This window comes from Eschrichtius robustus, chromosome X, assembly GCF_028021215.1.
Source record: "Eschrichtius robustus isolate mEscRob2 chromosome X, mEscRob2.pri, whole genome shotgun sequence".
NCBI classification, from domain to species: domain Eukaryota; kingdom Metazoa; phylum Chordata; class Mammalia; order Artiodactyla; family Eschrichtiidae; genus Eschrichtius; species Eschrichtius robustus.
In genome coordinates this window covers 2,824,241-2,841,266 of record NC_090845.1, presented here as the reverse complement: position 1 = coordinate 2,841,266, position 17,026 = coordinate 2,824,241, and the positions used below count along the sequence as shown (strand labels likewise).

At 44.6% G+C, this 17,026-nt stretch overlaps 1 protein-coding gene across 2 annotated transcripts in view; it reads left to right on the top strand.

Annotated features, from left to right (window-relative positions):
* PRKX (protein kinase cAMP-dependent X-linked catalytic subunit) overlaps positions 1–17,026 on the top strand; it is a 109,562-nt gene that overhangs the window by 88,926 nt on the left and 3,610 nt on the right. Inside the window, exon 9 of one of the 2 annotated variants that reach the window (XR_011072244.1) lies at positions 13,805–13,886. The exons of the other annotated variant lie outside the window; for it this stretch is intronic. The gene's annotated coding sequence lies outside the window, so the exon portion shown is untranslated. The remainder of the gene's footprint in view (positions 1–13,804; positions 13,887–17,026) is intronic. 2 annotated transcript variants of the gene reach the window in all.

Sequence of the window (17,026 nt, the reverse complement as noted above, 5' to 3'; positions counted from 1 at the left end):
GTCGGAAGTCCTTCTTTTTCTTTTTAATTTTGTATATTTTACTGAGATACAATCGACCAAAAAATTGTTTGTTTCAGGTTTACAGCATAATGATTCTGTATGTGTATATGTAGCAGAAAAACACCCCAGTGTGTCTGTCTAACATCCGTCCCCTTACATAGTTACAAAATGTTTTTCTTGTGCTGAGAACTTTCAAATTCTCCCTTAAAACAAGTTTCAAATATTTGGTACAGTATTATTGTATTTTCTTCTGCAGAGGGCCAGATGGTTAATATTTTTGGCATTGCAGGACAAGCAGTGTGCAAAAGCAGCCCTAGACGGTATGTAAATGAAGGGGCGTGGCTGTGTTCCAATAAAGTTTTATTTATAAAAAGCAGCTGGGGGGCTGGATTTGGCCATGCTTTGCCAGCCTCTCATCTAGTACCCGAGGGTGTCTTTGCCAGTCGCCTTGGCAGTTTGTTCAAAATGTGCCTCCACCATTGTCATCAAAAACTAAAAATATTTTAAAATTTCATTCTCGTCACTCACATAGCTTGGCGCCCAGCTTTCCAAGTTACCTTTGCAATCTGCTAAAAGCAACCTCCCTTCCTCGCTGTAAGTCAACCCGTGTGTGATCTGTAACATTCATATCACACTGGTACAGCCAGGTACCAGGCATCACACCAAAACGAGGGTCACGTAAGAGCCTGTTGATTCCTTGGTGACCACACTTGTTCACCTCTGCTCATGGAATTCCTTTGGGAACGTCCCCACAGACAGGCACGGCAACTTAGGGTCCAGCTGCGAACCTTCTGGCAGTGACGGTCTAGAATTTCTATAGAGTAGGTGCTTAGGGGGTGACATTCTGGTTTGGGAGAGGGAGAGAGAGAGTGAGAGAGAGAGAGAGAGAGAGAGAGAGTGTGTGTGTGTGTGTGTGTGTGTGTGTGTGTGTGTATGTGTGTAGGCACACACGCATATCCATGCATATTTTGGGAGAAAATGAGAAAGAGGGTTTTTGAGATTGTTTTGGGTTTTGATGGAGATTGTCCACGGAGTCTGTGTTGCGAAGGAGCTAAATTCTTCTGTCTCCTCTGCCATTTTGGATGCCCTCATTGGTTTCTTTTTTTTTCCCTTCTCCTTTTTTTTTTTTTTTTCCTTAACCATACTCTGTTCATGGAAGTCTGGAAGCCAATCTCATTTTGCGTTCTTGTTAAAGAATCCAACAACCTTGACTCAAGAAGTTTAAGGAAAAACAGGTGTGGTCTCAATCCGAGGCTGCCTCAGGTATTGCCTGCAGAAAAAAATTTTTTTTTCTGTTTTTGGAGCTCCCCCTCCATACAGGACAGTAAGATACCTGCTTTACAGGTTTTTTTTTTTTTTTTTTTTTATTGTAATATGTTTGGCATATAGCATTCTGATAGGTGTTCCACGTGTTGCTTTGGTACATTTATATATCGCAGTATGATTGCCCTTGTAGCAATAGCTATCATCTCTATCAGGTTACCTAATTATCATTTTTGTGTGTGTGTATGTGGTGGGAATAATTAAGAACTAGTCTCTTAGTAAGGGTGACGTTTATTATACAATATTATTGTCTATAATCACTGTGCTCTGCGTTAAATCTCCAGGACTTATTTACCTACTAGTTGCAACTTTATACTCTCTGATCAACATCTCTCCTATTACCCCTCCACCCCGCAGCCCCAGTAACCACCTTTTAACTCTGTGTCTATGAATTTGACTTTCTTAGATTCCACAAATAAGTGATATCATACCCTATTTGTCTTTCTCTGTCTGGCTTATTTCACTTAGCATACTACCCTCTAGGTCCATCTATGTTGTCAAGAATGGCAGGATTTCCTCTTTTATGGCCAAGTAATATTCCATTGTATGTATCCGTACGCCACATCTCCTTTATTCATTCCTCTGTTGACAGACACTGAGGTTGTTTCCACGTCTTGACTGTTGTGAATAATGCTACTGTGAACCTGGGAGTGCAGATACCTCTTCAAAATGCAAATCAAAACCACAGTGAGATACGACTTCACACCTGTCAGAATGGCTGTTATCAAAAAGATAACAAACAACAAATGCTGGAGAGGGTGTGGAGAAGAGAGACCCTCCTACACTGTGGGTGGGAATATAAACTGGTGCAGCCACTATGGAAAACAACATGGAGGTGAGGGTCCTCAGAAATTAAAAGTAGAATTACCAAATGATCCAGCAATCCCACTCCTGGGCGCGCGCTACCATTTAGCATTTAAAAATAGGATATCCGCCCCCTCCTTTAAAGGTAACAAAATTGAGGCCAGGAAAGGCTAAGTTATTCACACAGAGTCTCCTAGTTAATAAATCATGGAGCTGAGATTCAAACTCCATGTGATTCCTGCTTATTCCAATGCACCACATGACGTTTCAATAATAAAAATATTAGGACGGTCATTGAAGAAACAAAGAACCAGATTCTCTATATTTGGAGGCAAACATTGGATGCCGGGCAAAACTGTCAAATGCTGAACACCTCCAGTCAGTGGATTGATAAGAGCATTGACAATTGGATGCTTTGCTTTGTCTTCAGGCAGAAAACCATGATCTACTTGAACCCTTTTGAAAGTCAGAGTTATTAACAGGCAAAATACCTTCCAGAAATGCAAGCGAGAGACTATTTTATAAACCTGTGAAGCTACGAGCCCAGATAAACTTTTATTTTTAAATTGTGGTTAAAAAGTGCATCACAGGAGATCTACCCTCAATAAAATTTTAAGTACAAAGTACAATACTGTCAAGTATAGATGTTACTGAACGCAAGTTCGTGTGCCCGATGTACAGTGAGGCCAAACAAACCGAAACGTCGGAGTTTGGAGCAGAGAAAGGTTTATTGCAGGACTTGCCAGGAGACCGGTGTCTCGTGCTCAGAAAATCCCAGACTCCCTGAAGGGTTTCCGCAAAGCATTTTTAAAGGCGAGGGGAGGGAGGGGTGTGCTTGGTTGTGGCACCTTGGTGCTGGAATCCTTTGTTCTTGCATCTGTCCAGGAAGGTCAGGTCACCATGTTCCTGTAAACCTCCAACAAGACACATGTTATTCTCTGTTCTGCAACCTTTTATCTCTATATGAACCAAAAAGCGTTTTACTGGTGAAGGTCAGAGCCGTGAGAATGTGCCATCGTGTATGTTTCAGGCCACAGGCAACGTTCTTTTACAAAACGTGCAGAGACAACATCTCTGAGCCCAGGCAACAGAGCACAAAGGTCAAAGGAACAGGTAACTGGTTTTCCCTGTTACATAGGCACCGTCAAGTACAGCAGCTCCCTAGGATGTATTGCTCTCACATAACCGAACTGTGTACCCGCTGAACAGTGAGTGACCGCCTCCCACCGCGCCCCTCTCCCTGCTGCCCCTGGCCCCTGGCACCCACCTTTGGGGCTGGGGCTTGGATTTCACCCAAAATGTTTGCAGTTCTCAAGAACATCGTGGAGAATAGACTGAGGCTTTGGTATCTGGTTATAAAGGTCTGGCTTGGAGCCCGCTGCACATTCAGCTTTTATAGTCCCCCGGGGAGGGCCATGTCTCGGAAAGCCACTGGCTGAACAACGGTTCTTTCTCGTGAATCAGAATTTGTGTGCAGGCTGTTTAAAACCAGTGCCTTAGAAAAAGCAGAAAAAAAAAAAAATCCACAGAAGGCAAAGTTTTTAAAGTGATGTCATTCCAGTAAGTGGGAAAGAACAAAGGTTAATTTGGCCCACGGAGATCGGAATTTTGGCAGTTCTTATCCACGGTGCTTATTTTTGTCAAGCTGGAGAATCACGACCCAATGCCCAAAAGGCAAAGGGGGGGGATTGGCCTTGTGCAGAGGACATTCTGATACCCGAGAACTCTCCATTTCCCGGTGGCCAGATGCTTATTTATTTATTTTCTTCAACTGATATCCTTTTATTTAAAAAAAAATTATTTATTTATTATTTATTTTTGGCTGCGTTGGGACTTCGTTGCTGCGCGCGGGCTTTCTCTAGTTGCGGCGAGCGGGGGCTACTCTTTGTTGCGGTGCGCGGGCTTCTCATTGCGGTGGCTTCTCATTGCGGAGCACGGGCTTCAGTAGTTGTGACACGTGGGCTCAGCAGTTGTGGCTCGCGGGCTCTAGAGCGCAGGCTCAGTAGTTGTGGTGCACGGGCTTAGTTTCTCCGCGGCATGTGGGATCTTCCCGGACCAGGGCTCGAACCCGTGTCCCCTGCATTGGCGGGCGGATTCTTAACCACTGCACCACCAGGGAAGTCCCTGGCCGGATGTTTAGATCCTTGGCTTTTTCTTGGGAATCTGTTGTCTTTTCCTTCCTAAGGGAAGGAGCCCCCGTGACCTATTTGGGGGAATTTATGCCGCTTTCAGAATGTCATCTTAAAGAATGGGGGCTTTAGCAGAGATCCCCTAATTTGTGCTTTTCAAGCCTTTACTGTGGTCATGGTGGGAAACCTATTTGGCATATTTAGCAGAACCATCCAGAATTGAAACCACATTTCAGGCTTGGGTCTTTTGTGGGAAACCCATTGGTGACTGCTCTGAATCCCCCTTTTTTTTCCTCACGTGAACTCCAAGCTCTGTGTTGCTGATTTCACAAGGGACTGAATACTAGGGAGGGGTTAGAAGAAGGCTTTAGCTCTCTTTCCCATCATGTCTGTGAATTTAAAACTTGATCCTCTTTTTTACCCCTTCATTTCCATTGTTCACCATGGCACACACCAGCCTTCGGGCTCATCTGTGCATTTTACAGTATGCTTATCAATGCTCTGTCTTTCTGGACTCATATTTTCTTTTCTCCAGCCCTTATTCCCAGTCTCTGCACATTTGTACTTTGACAAAAAGTTGGTCCAGTGTTTTTTTCTTTTTTAGTTCTTTTGTTTGTTTGCTTGTTTTACAACTGTTGGGTCGCAATTGCCATGGGCATTGCCTGTGGCCGTTACTTTTTTACAGTCTGCTCTGGGATGCCGGTTGGATGGATTTTCCTTGCTAACAGTGGTGGAAGGTCTTTGTCAGCTCTTGGCAGCTGGTGATGGGGTAGCCAGCCCTCCACAAGACGTTTCCAGCTCTCATTGAAGATCTGTTACCGACCGGGGTTCTTGGCCTCCTTAATCAATAGAAATTAATCGGAGGCCAGACAAGAAATTCAGGCAAAGCTTTACTGGGGTCCCTGCTGCAGCGGGGGGGGGAGTGACAACAGGTAACAGGCGCCCTGGCCCCGCTCCCCGAGGAGGGGGGAGCTGGTTCCTTCTATGGGGTGAGGGTAGGGGTGTGTCCAGGGGTCGGGCCAGAGGGGTGGCTTAGGGAGTCTGCCCACCCCTTTGGTGGTGTCGAGTGCAGGGGTCATGCACAGTACCCCACTTTTGCTCCGGGCTCTTCAAAAGTGGCAGTTGCGTTTTTTGGTCTCTTTGTATCTTTTGTCCAGAATTTGCCCCAGCTGTGCATGCACACAGTTATCTTTAGTCCCATACAGTCTGTTTATATTTTGTTGTTGGAAGAGAGGGGTGTGTCCAGGTTCAAGCACTGCGGCACTGCAGCAAAGGGTCCCAGGTCCCAGCCAGTCTCAGATCTGGATAGACGTTTGGACTTCTGGATGCCTGGGAGGGTTCTCTTTTCAAAAGGGGAAGCGATGCTGGTGGAATTCCATGTGCCTTTCTCTTAGCTCTCTCAAAGCAGAGGGTGAGTTCTTGTGGCTCCAGAATTCAGCGTGTCCTTGTCAGGTATGGAAGACCCCGACATTTTTAACCATTTTCCTATGTGTCCATCCCACAGTTTTCATTTTATTTCCTGCATCTCATTTGGCTCTTACCTTTGACATTTTCTATTGGTTTTCACTGAAAATCGGCTTCATTTTCTGCACTTGTAAAAATGTTCTTTCAGTCATGACAAATAATCCTCATTCTAAGCTCCCAATAGATGTCCTGTTTCCACCCAGGCAAGATAAATTTGATAACCCACTTTAAAAAGATGTTCACCATTTTTCGAGGCATCTGGTTAACCCCTCAAATTGGTAATGTTGCATATGTAAAGCAATTATTTAAAACAGTTTTGGAATTGTAGTATTTAAATCGTGCAACATTTCATTAACAGTATAAATGTAATAAAGGAAGGTGTGCTGATCTCTCAGGGGAGAGGGGCGGTCTCCACACGCCATGGGGCACGGGACGCCCCACATCAGAGTCATCCAGCCCCAAACGTCAGTAGCACTGAAGTTCAGAGACCCTGGACCTTAGCATAAGACTCTGTCCATCCACCTATCTATCTATATCTGTCTATCTATCTATCTGTCTGTCTGTCTATCTATCTGTCTATGTCTGTCTATCTATCCATCGTTTGCACCGTTTCTTTAAAGACTTTGCTCAACTATCTTCTCATGAAGGGGTCCCTCCTGCGTCGTATTTAAAATTTCAACTCATTTCTCCTGCCACTACTCACCAACACCTTCCTTCATTTATTTTTCTCCGTAGCACTGAGCACTTTCTAATGGGCTACGTACACTTTTCTTACTTATGTTTATTGTCTGTCTCTCCCCGTTACAATGCAAGCTCCATGGAGGCAGGGAAGTTGGTCTCTGGTTTTGTTCAGCGTTGTATGTCTGGCGCCTGGAACAGTTCTCAGTACATGCAAGGACATCCTCATATAAAACTCTGTTCTGTGTAGTTTCTCTGCCACTAAGTGTAGAGCAACTTACTGCACTTTCCTTTGCAATGAGGGGATGGTCTCCTATTGCAGGCAGGGTGCCCTTATGTAATTTATGTATTTAGTTGCTGAAAAGAAGAGAATTTTTTTGCATTTTGTACAGCGCAAACCATGCTTTATATAAAATAGTGTGCATGTATATACACATGTGGTTGCATCCTTGTGTGTGTGTGGTGTGAGACAGGGGTCCCCATCGCCCGGGCCATGGACCGGTGCCGGTCTGTAGCCTGTTAGGAACCGGGCCGCACAGCAGGAGGTGAGCGGCGGGCGAGCGAGAGAAGCTTCATCTGTATTTGCAGCCGCTCCCCATCACTCACATTACTGCCTGAGCTCCGCCTTCTGTCAGATCAGTGGTGGCATTAGATTCTCATAGGAGCGCGAACCCCACTGTGAACTGCACATGTGAGGGATCTAGGTTGCGCGCTCCTTATGAGAATCTAATGCCTGATGGTCTGAGGTGGAGCTGAGGCGGTGATACTAGCGCTGGGGAGTGGCTGCAAATACAGATCATCATTAGCAGAGAGGTTTGACTGCACAGAGACCGTAATAAATCAATTGCTTGCAGACTCATATCAACACCCTATCAGTGCGTAGCAAGTGACAATTAAGCTGCATCTTACGGAGTAGACTGGACATAAGCCACTCACGTCGGGTGTCACTGTCTCCCATCACCCCCAGATGGACCATCTAGTTGCAGGAAAACAAGCTCAGGGCTCCCACGGATTCTGCATTATGGTGAGTTGTATCGTTATTTCATTATATATTATAACATAATAATAATAGAAGTAAAGTGCACAATAAACGTAATGTACTTGAATCATCCTGAAACCATTGCCCCCCCCCCCCCCCGCCCCCGACCCCTGGTCCATGGAGAAATTGTCTTCCACGAAACCGGTCCCTGGTGCCAAAAAGGTTGGGGACCGCTGGTGTGGGGTGTGTATCTGGTGTGTGTATGTGTGTGTATATCTGGGGTCTGTGTATGTGTATCTGGTGTGTGTGTGTGTGTGTGTGTGTGTGTAGCAGTCGTTTCTTGAAAAGGATCTAGAAACAAAATGCTGGCTCCAAAGGATTTGCTCAATTAAATTATGATCAGATACTGCCCGTTGCAACCCAGAAACACTTTTATCAATTTACACCCATCAGCAGAGAATAGAAGTTTCTCATAGCCTTTTCCACAGCAAGTGGACAGGCCAGCTTTTATAGTTTTTGGTAACTGGATTGGTTTAAAGAAGTGATATCTCAATATTTTCAATCCACATTTATGAGTGAGATTTTGCACATAGTCACATGTTTTGGGCTTTCACATTTCTTTTTTTTTTTGAATTGCCTGTCCTTTGCTTAACTTTTAGCAAATCATTATAAATCACCCTTCACCATTTCTTCAACTTCTGAACTTAGCAAATAATCCCATTGAAAGGGGCTTTCTTATTATTTTAGGTTATTAAGACCACATGAAACTTGTATTAATTTTATTTTTTTATTAACGCCCACTGTATACTTTGTTTTACCATCCATGTGTAGCGTTTGCGTATACATTAGCAGATGTAGATCTACGATGTTTCTCTAACATCTGAAAGTAAGTTAACAGGGTTTTTGAAGCATGTTATTGTTCTTCTGGCCAGTTGTTCTGAACATTAGGGGGTTGCAGCGTATTCTGTTTCTACATTGAGAATATTCCTATTCTCAAACTTATTTTTCTGCTTTCTGTTTAACCGAAAGCTGCCAATGGAAGGCAGTTGCCTCCTAAATTTGCACATAGGCTCCTGGATCTTTTAGTTTGGTTTAAGAACCATTTAGTAGCTCAGAGTATATCTTTCTGGATTTTCACTGCACATTTATTTTTCCGTCAGTCCCCACCATCATCGGTATCTTGATCACACTTAGAGAACCGTTTAGCGGCTTGCCAGGCGTAGTGAACCCCGTAAATATCCTGCTGCTCTAATCCCTTGAGACCAAGAATACAGAACTCAGCTGTAGCGGTGTTACCGAACTCAGGTGTCACTGCTCGCCACTCCAAAGCCAATACTCGAGAGGCGGGCGTTGGTAGAAAGGAAAGTTTGCCTTATTCCGGGTGGTGGCAACTGGGGAAGAAGGTGGACTCATGTCTAAAAGCCACCTCTCCCCTGCTGATCAGTGGGCAGGAGCTTTTAAAGGGGAGTTTCAAGGCGGAGGGACGGGGCCACATGCAGAAACAGCACAGTCAGCTCTGATAGTCATCTTGAAATTGGTCACGTGGTGGTCTATCAGTATCCTCTTGACTGTTTTCAGTACAGTTGGTCTTCAGTTCCGAGGTCAGTCTGTTCCCACCTCCTTGAGGCCAATTCTCGGAATTGTGGCAGCTTATGTCGTGGCTACAGCCTGGTCATCGTGCAGTTCACGTCTTCCACCCGGCGGGGGTTTCTGTATCTGCAACACAGCTCCCAGGATACGATCTATAGTCCCTGAGGAGGGACTAAACGTCCTTGACTTGGTTTAATGGCTCAACTCTTATTATTTGGTTTTGTTTGACTGCTTTCCTTTGCTTCTGCATTTTCTCACTTCTCTGATTAAAGTTGTTCTTTGGCTAAAGTTCTTCTACAGAAGAGAGGCAGGTGGAGGGCATTGGGTGGGGGAGTGTCTGTCCTGAGAAGGCCGCGTAGGGTCTTGCTCTGTTTCAGTGCTACAGAGGCGTAGAAGGTCTTAGGTGGTGGTGTGCTTTGTAAACCAGTTCTACCGGGGGAAAGAAGGCCCCGACGCGTAGCTTCTGCCGATGTCCGTGGTGTCAGTACTTAATCCCGCCGTGACTGATTTCAAGCTGCGGACAGTTGAAGAGCTGGCTCACAGAGATCTTCAGAATTTAAGTCCCCTTCCCAGAGCTGGAAGAAGCCAGCTCTTACTGTCCGGATGGTGGCAACTGGGGGAGAAGGTGGGCTTCCCAGAGCTGGAAGAAGCCAGCTCTTACTGTCCAGATGGTGGCAACGGGGGGAGAAGGTGGGCTTCCCAGAGCTGGAAGAAGCCAGCTCTTACTGTCCGGATGGTGGCAACGGGGGGAGAAGGTGGGCTTCCCAGAGCTGGAAGAAGCCAGCTCTTACTGTCCGGATGGTGGCAACTCGGGGAGAAGGTGGGCTTCCCAGAGCTGGAAGAAGCCAGCTCTTACTGTCTCCAGCACAAGTGCTCCAAGGAGGCGTCCTGGATTGGCTTAGAGTCTCTGGAGGGATGAGGGACCTCCCTCCACACTTGTCTTCCTCTGCTTGTCCTTCTCCTGGTGGGTCTAGGAGCTCCTGAGGCTTCACAAAGGGTTTGCCTGCTCCCCCCATGGAAGACATGTCCCACCTGCTGGTAGGCAGAGCCAGTATGCAGCTTTCCCCCAGGGCAGGAGCCCCACGGCTGGGGCAGAAATGTGGCTTTCCCATCCTTTCTTTCTCTCTCTACCTCTAGGATTTTAACTTGAACCATGAACACAGGAATGGGAGATAGAAAAATGCCCCACTCTTCATCTCTCCTCCTCCAAACTTCCTGCTGACCTACATGTTAAATTCTGATACAGCTTGGCAAATTGGCCTTCAGAAAATATTCTTCTTGTTTCTACTCATTCAATCATTAAAAAAAAATACTTTTCTTCAGATCTTTACTGCTGTGTGTGTACTTTAAAGTTACTTTTAAGTTTTCTTTTGCTAACTACATAGGTAACATCTATTTCACCTTGATATGCATCTAAAAATGTATTTTGTCGGGTGAACTCTTTGGTTTTCTTTCTTCAGTGTTTACTTTTTATACCATTTTTAATGGTTACACCCCATTTACAGTTATTACAAAATATTGGCTGTATTCCCTGTGCTGTACAATACATCCTTGTGGCTTATTTATTTTATACCTACTAGTTTGTGCCTCTTAATCCCCTCCTTCTATCTTGCCCCTCCCCACTTCCCTCTCCCTACTGGGAACCACTAGTTTGTTCTCTGTATCTGCGAGTCTGTTTCTTTTTTGTTATATTCACTAGTTTCTTGTATTTTTTTAGATTCCACGTATAAGGGGTGTCATACAGAATTTGCCTTTGTCTGACTTATCTCACTAAGCACAGTGCCCTCCAAGTCATTGATGTGCATTTTTAAATGAACCAAGTTGACCATCTGTTATATGTTATTTTCTTCATGTTGCTTTGAAATGGGTGAGATAACTTATACCATCTGCCCCTTCCATTGGTTATCTTTTCCTAATAATTTATATATGCAAAACATACGATAAAGTGGGAATTCCGTATGGTTTGAGTTTTCTTGCCATGGGCGTACATAACTTATTTTAGAGAATGGCAACAAACATTTCTGTGTGGTGGAATTACCAGCTAGTTTGGGTTCCTTGAGTCTTTTGTATTAAACGTACTAAGGAATAAACTAACAACCAAAACAAGAGAAAAGTGGCCTGAGAAAGAATCATAAAATTAGGGTGAGATTTGAAAATAAACCAGAGTACAGCCAATATACAGAATAAGCTTCAGGAGTTTAAAACAAAAAGCTGTGGAAGGCCTGTATTTTGGGTCAAGGGAAGATTTCTAAGATATATCGGTACGTGGAAAAGTGAATTTAGAATTCGCTCAGGCGAATCCATTGTGTTTCGTTTTGGGGGTGAAAATGATGCACCTTGGGAAACTACACATTTTTAGCATGTTCATGTATTTATGGACCCAAATCCATAGAAAAGGTCTAGAAAGATACACATCAAACAGATAACAACCGAGGGAAATTGAGGGAGATTGTAAAGAAGAAACTTTGGATTTATTCCCTTTTATTCCTCCGTGGTTTGAGTTTTGAAACCAAACCCCAAATTAAATATGACTGCCAGAATTGAAACAACCATAGCATTCGAAGTGCCTGAGATTTCACATCTCTGTTTTTATCTGGTGGCTTCCTTTGTCTTGGCGTGTTGGATTCCAACGTGCAGCTCTGCCCGTGCGTGGCCGTCTGGGTAGGTAGCTTTCTTGGTAGCATTTTTTTTTCAATGAAGACTCTCTTTGCCTTGAAACCCCTCCCCTGCCTTCTGCCCCTCCCTTATCACCATCACGCCAGGCTGGCTCAAGTTGGGTCGAGGGATCTTTGTCTTGGATTGCGAACTTTTTACAGGAAGATATCACACATGCTCTTCAGCTGTGTGGCCCCCGCCTGGTGCTGTGAACCCCTTGTGCGTTCTAAAAATACCCTGTGCGTTCACTTTGATGATTTGTTTGTTTGATGTCAGCAGAGTTAGATGGAATACCTACTTTTTTACAGCTCTGTCTTCATCACTGGGCGAGAGGCACACGTGTTAAGCATTATAATCATGCACGTGCAAGGAAATTATTGAGGGAAAGGATAAATGGGAATCCTTAAAAATAGGCATAGGACTCCTCTTAAATCAGAATAATTGGAAAATGACTATTATTAAACATTTCAGTCCAAATAATTACAGATTCCGAGCAAGAGTATAAAGTTTGTAACATTTTGCTCTATAACCAGCTAATTACAGATTATCAGGGGTGATTGCATTCTGATTTTGGCTCATGAAAGGGAGACTGATGATTATTATTATACGTTTTTAGGATTTCTTTTTTTTATAGGGCTATCAGATCTAAGGTCTGTTCATTATTTCATAAATGCCTCGTGCCAGATCGTTGTAGGATCTATTTTGGGGTTATAATGTGGTGTCTGTGGCATCTGACAAACTCATGTTTTAATTTATTTCAGAAACTTCTGGAACTTGAAGGCAATGTGTATTTCTAAAACACATTTTGATTCCATCATAAGTGTTCACTCATGTGTTTAAAAGATGTGTTCTTTTCACAGTGGTTGGGCCAGCCAACCGAGATTTGAGTTAAAAATTGACGTGGGTTTGGGCTTGAGCGGATTCTAAATTCCATCTTTCCTGCAGATAGAACGCACTGTTTAGGTGTAAAAAACCAAAAAATGTGAGATCACACTCTGAGCTACTATTGTCTGGAGAAATGGACTGAAATGTAAGACTCTCAGTATTTAATTGGGCCACAGTGTCTCTCGTTAGGGAAGTAGGTTAGTAAAGCCTTTATTTTTAAGCCAAACCCAGCTGAGCAATTTAACAGTTAATAGACAATGAACACAACTTCTAAAGAGTATTTACCAGTGAAAGGAATATGCAAAACCTTCCACGATTGCATTTCTCATCTTTCATTAGGTAAAAGACCTTCCTAACCGAGATTCTCTTCTGCCCTATTCATTGAAAAACAATGGATACAAAAGAATAAAGACCAAACATCAATCACAGAGACCAGAACCATAATTATTAAAACAACAAAACACTGTACTATATGTGTAGTTCACAGACAGGGCTGGTCCAAAGAGGTCTCTTCAGTTAATTTTAAAAGTATTAGCTATGACCAGGAATGGACTCCCGGGCTGCTAGGACGACTTGTATATAAATAATTTCAACATCACCAATACATCCTATAATTATTTATAATGGCGGCGGAATGTTGGTATTTCCGGTGCTTTTGGGATCCATAAAAGGCAAGAGTCACATTTCTTCCATTAGCGATTGTATGGTCAGCAAGTCACGCAGGGCACGCACGCACCCACCGCCTTGCCCGTGTTCTTATCCAAGAATGTAAAGCAGGAACTGAAGCCTCATTTCTCCTGTTTTATTTGAAAACTTGCTCTCTCTCATCGGATCCAGTTCTAGAAATCTTGCCCTTCGAATGCCAAAACCACTTTTCACCGTTTTGGGGTGAGAACCTTATTAGAAGTATCGCTTCCATTTCATTGATCTGCCACAGAAGTAAATAAAGTAATTTAACGTGTCCGGACCCAAGAAGAGAAGTCAGAACCAATGATGTAACTCTGTTTTCTCTCGTCCCATGTCAAGCAGGCTTCGGGCCACTTTTATTCCTCAGATACTCCTCCGCTGTGAATGGGTAACCACGGCATCCGAGCTCGGGGTGGGGGGTGGGGGGCGGCAAGGCATTGTCTTAATTCTTTATTGTTGCATCACAAGCCCCTGCCCCAGCCAGGCGCCTCCCGGGTAGGGACTGTTCTCCGACCGGCGTTCATGTCTAGCTTAGGTCGCCAGGCTTGCTGGAATCCACAGCCTTAGCAACGCCCACATTCCCAACAAGGTTCTTTTCGCCTGTTTGCAGCATGCCCGGTAACCAGCGCCCGCTCTGGAAAGGACACGAACCTTTATCCAGTCGCAGAGGATGCAGGTGACGCCCCCAGAGGGTGAGGATGGGACCCAGTCGGCTGTTAACCTTGGGTCTGAGTCCAGCACCAGTTCTTCTTTCCGCGGTAGAACACCTCGATGTTCTGAGCCTGCTGTTCTCTGGGACCCGCTTAGACAAGCTTGCAAAGAGGTTGCTGGTAGATTGGGGGGGCGCGGGGGGCGGAGCAGTGGATGTCTTGGCAAGGAAGGTATCAGGAATGCGGGGCAGGATTTCCGTACGCATTGGGACAGCCCGTGGACGGCCTCGAAAGATTTATTGTTGCCCATCGTCTCCCGTCTCAGGGAGTTTAAACGGCTGCAGGTTGTACCCCACAGTCAGATGGGCATTGGTTTAGTTACAGGTGATTGGCGTGGACATTCAAAGCTGCGGGTGACCCCCCCCCATCCACGCCCCGAGCAAATTATCGCTGCTAGAAAGTAAAAGATAGTTAACGCAGCATCCTGGCTGACTTTCAAAAGCAGCTTCAGAAGGACCAGGATTAACTATTTCCTTAAGACCAAAATGGTATTATTATAGTACCATCTGTTATGCACATACCACCCCCCGCAAGAAAGGGCTCATAAAGGCAGGGTAGCCAAATAAAATACAGGAAGCCCAGTTACATTTGAAGTTGGGATAAATGCTGAATAATTTTTTAAAGCATAAGCATGTCCCCAATTAACATATGTACTTAAAAAACTATTCATTATTTGCCCCAGCTTCAAATGTAACTGGTAAATAGACGAGTGGCAAGTGTAAGTGTGTCCAAGGCAATATCTGGGACATCCTTATACTTGCGGACGTCCTGTAATTTGGTTTGCTAAAGCAGCAGCCGTCCGTAAAGGGCACTGTTGCAAATTGTTTGTGACAGAGGGATAATCATCTAGCGATCCCCAGATGCTTTTTCTCAGAAAGAAGTCTAAATAGGGTCGACTTAAAGAAAACAAACCTTAACAAATAAGAGAACAAGCCTCTCCTTCACGAAAGAGAGAAGATTGGCAGAAAACGAAACGATCCTCTAAAACAGCTTGAAGAATGACACCATCCGTCAGTCCGCCCAGGATGCCATCGTGGTTCTTTGCTAACAATGTCATACTCTTCTTCGGGTTGGCGTTTATCCCGGTTGGCAATGCTGTGAACCTCGGAGAGAAAAAAATACATTGGGCTTGAGTTTGTGTCTGAGCTGGCTGTTCACCGACAGTCCTACCCATGAGAAACCCTAAGGGGTGTCAACATCATGCAAAATAACTACCAAATGATAAGTCTGGGCAGTTGTAACAGTTTTATAACTATTTCTATCAACTTAGATTCTCCCATCTCCTCTTGCCATTGCAGTGGCTTTAAATATTATTTCGTGTTGAAAAATAAACACGACATTCTTCCTGCTGCCTTTAAGCCTTTATAATAATAAGTAAACAGTTCTTTCCTGGCCACCTAATATTTATACAGGTGGAGCTTGTTTCTCTGGGCCAAAGAAAACATTTTGAAAGAATGCATGCAGTGGCTTTCTGTCTCCTGTGACGTTTTATTTTCATGAAACAATGACCTAGAAAGCAAAAGTCTACATTTAATCCAAGTGCTTTAACGTTGCTTTTCCTTGAAACCAGCAGCTAGCACAGTGTCTGCCGACACAGTGAACACGCGCTAGGCACTGGCTTCTAATTCATGTAGGACACCTGGGTGAAGTGTGCTTTGCAGACACAATCGTTAACAACAGATTAAAATGTATGCATCCACGGGACTTTGGGGACAACCAAATTTTCCTCGAGATTCTCGAAAAGAGAGAAGGCAAGCCACAGTACGTGTCTTCCCACTGTCTGTTGCCTGCTTTCCCGCTCTTAAAAAAAGATGGAAAGGAGATGAATACTGGTGTGACGTATTCAGGGTCCAGCTGACGGGATGGTGATGGTTCACAGACTTCCAAAATTCATCGGATGGACGGACGAAGCATCAGGTGAACGGGCTAAGGGTGCGTTTGTGTCCCCACTTAGAGAACTTGCCTTTATGGGTTCAGGACATCAGAACCTTGCGTCCAGGGCGTGGCTCCGTGTTCATACAAAGTCCTTCCAGCTGACCATCACCTGTGGCGGTTTTCTGTAGACACGTATGCGCTGAAATACCACGTCGGGGACTGCGGTGGATTGCGTGGCTCTTGCAGAGACCCCCTACCGCAGGGACGTGTGGATCTCATGGCTTTAACACACACACGTGGTTTTAATTAATGGAAAGGAAGCTTGAACCAGTGGTAATGGGATCAGTCCTCCTTTTGGTTACCTTAGATTCTTGCTATTTCGGGACCAGAGGACACCGGGTTTTCGAGGATTTATGTTAACGGTACTTTATTTGCAGCGGGAGCCGTGAGCCCCAGAAAAGAAGCACGTTTTTAGGAAGCCAAGGAGGAAGGACAGAGAAAGATGGGCAGAAGCCGTGAGTCCCACAGAGGAGGAGGTGTGAGCTGAGTAGGTGGGGAGGTTACCCCTGCCCTAGTTTAGTGAACCCCACCTTCTTTTTCTTTTCGTTCTTCTTCTGGTCTGAGACGATGCCATCGTGGCCATCGGTACCCCCCATAGATGCCACCGAAAACCTCTATTGCGGGAGGAAGGTAATAATAATATTACATCTCTACCCTTTTTGGAAATACATTGTGTAAGAGAGATGGCACAACGTAGGTTCATAAATGGGTGGAAGAGATGGTATAGTTTCAAAATGATTTAAAAAACGAATGAAAGGTTTAATTACAATTTTTGCAACCGTGCGTATATTGTATATTTCATCGTGTGTGTGTGTGTGTGTGTGTGTGTGTGTGTGTGTGTGTGTGTGATTCCACAGTACAGAATAGTATGAAACGCTCGTCTGTGTGAGGCTACAACCATTGGGGTCCAGCAGGATACTGAGTTTCTTGTAGCTGCCCTTGTGAAGAGCGTCTGGCCAGACTTTAGATTTTCACGAAGTACGTGGGCATCTCATGACCCAGCCCTATCCGTTGTAGGTATAAATCCCAGAGGAATTCTTACAGAAGTGTTGTAAGGTGCCGCATCTCGGGTACTTCACGTGGTTTAGGGCATTCCAGGCTGTCCTGGGTGGTCATCACCCCGTGAAGCTCGTTAAACATGGTAGACGCATGCTACAGACAGATATACCTTACCATAGTTGGAGTTT